Genomic DNA, 2,232 nt, shown 5'->3' on the forward strand with positions numbered 1-2,232 from the left:
CGAAACAAAGCGGCAGAAGATGCACAAAATAAATCCATATTTTGGAGGCCACAGATGCCACGTTAAAAAGCGCCACAGTAAAGCACCACAACAAACCAAGACGCATAGTACCTCTGCGCCACGGTATAGCGTTAATTCTTTAATCTGCGCCATGCGGACGAATTTTAAAGCTTTTGGTTCGTAAGTACTATTTGCCATTGACCGACCGCGTTTGCTAGTGGTATATGCAGAGTGGAGATTGGCTGGAATTCGTTCGTACGAAGAATTCCAGCTTAAGAGGTTTCTGTGAACACGGGCCCCGAAACGACGATTGACAAGGACACAAAGGACACAGGCAAGGAGGTTTCTGTGAATGCGGGCCCCGAAACGACGATTGACCCGCAAAGGCAAGTGAATCAGCAGAACAGCGTTCAAGATTCGCGCGCTTGTGTTCAAAAAAAAAAAAAGAAGAAAGACTATTACGCGATAATTTTTCTTAAGAAGAAATTCCAGTAAACATCTTAGGGCTGGACAAATCATTAGCGAAACAACGTAAGCTTAGGCGTGTCGGTAAGCTTTTAGCGCGCAAAAGACACAGTGATTCCTTAGACTGATGTATATACGAAGCGCTTCCGCTTCTAACGATCGTTTATTTTCGCAAATATTTCGCCTACATATTGCAAGCACACAACATCTCGCGCACGCGCGCTCGTACAACTTCATAAATCAGGACATCAAGCCTGCAGCATATGAAAGCAACAAATAACGATGAAACCAAGTTTAAAAAGTGCGATGTTGCACGATTATGAGATTAGTTTGTGCTGCCCTCCCCGCCGAGCCGCTGCTTGCGCGCTGTTGACAAAATTCAATTCTTTTTTTAGAAAGGTGAATATATGGTGCACTAACACGTGCGTCCCCAATATATGCAAATTTATTTGTACATTCGTAGCGATGGCAGCCGGCCAATAGGAAGCAACACTTCAGAGCAAAAATCTTAGTGGATTCGGCTCCTGACCTACTGGCTCAAGGTACTAAACATTTATGCGACGAAGGATTGCATAAAAAGCGAAGCTTTCAGGGCAGGCAATCCGCGGAGGTTTCCAGCAAGTTTCTCACCTAACAGCTTACTTTTATATATTTATATTTTTTTTTTAAGTTTATTTGTCCTGCCTGCTTGCCGGAACGGGCGGAGAGGCTAAAGGCTACATAGGCTGACAAAAGGCCTCTGCTCCCATTACAGTTCGTCACGCATGACAAAATATTGTACCTCTTATCATTTCGAGCAAATATATCTTTGTTTTATGCGACTCAACGTCAACTAGTGCTTGATATAGCATTGCCAGAAACCGCGCCTCCGTTCTCCGTAATCAGACATTACAGCATCACTGTAAAAATATTTACACCCTTAAGGGTGTTTTCTTGTCGCACAGGTAACACCATTACCGTTAGGGCCTTACAAAAATTTACAGAGGCTGACAAAGAAACTTTATTTAGACGTGTGATGACAAAATGCGTGACTGAAAACTATGTTATCACTCCGACAGCCTTGGGTACACAGAAATATCCGACGGGGAGTTTTATATCTGTCCCTGTGAAATTTTCTTTTCGTATATTTCTGTGGGCCCAAGGCTGTCAGAATGATAACATAGTTTTCAGCTACGTTTTCTGTCATCGCACGCCTAGTTAGAGCTCCGTTGTTGGCCTCCGTAAATTTTTCGCAAGGCCCTAAGGGTAAGGGTGTTACCAGTGCGACAAGAAAACACTCTTCAGGGTGTAAACATTCTTACAGTGCACGATATAAAACCTGTACATAAAATATCGGCTCATAGGTATCTCATCACAGAGCCTAATCAAAAACATTTCATGATATGACGCTTTGGATAGGATAAAAAAAAAGACACGTGCACGCACCGCGTTTGAATATGTAACATCTAATTACCCGCCCGACTAAAGCCACTTAGCGCGTAGATTTCAACATCTGCGTTGAATCCGCCCACTTATTTTTATTTCATTTCACTGCGCGAAGGCATAACGCTCGTTTCTTTCTTACTGAATAATCGATAGGCCAGCTGCGGCAGTTTTTAGAAATGTTGAAGGACATAAATCTGCCATGAGCTTTCGCGCTGCTTCTTTTTAATTCCCCTCGGCAAAACCTCCAGAAAAAAAATCAATTAAATGAAAGACTTCTTTAGAAACACTTAAATTAAAGAAAGAAAGGAGGATACACACAATGAAACCAATACGACATGAACG

Source organism: Dermacentor variabilis, chromosome 8 (assembly GCF_050947875.1).
Source record: "Dermacentor variabilis isolate Ectoservices chromosome 8, ASM5094787v1, whole genome shotgun sequence".
NCBI lineage: Eukaryota > Metazoa > Arthropoda > Arachnida > Ixodida > Ixodidae > Dermacentor > Dermacentor variabilis.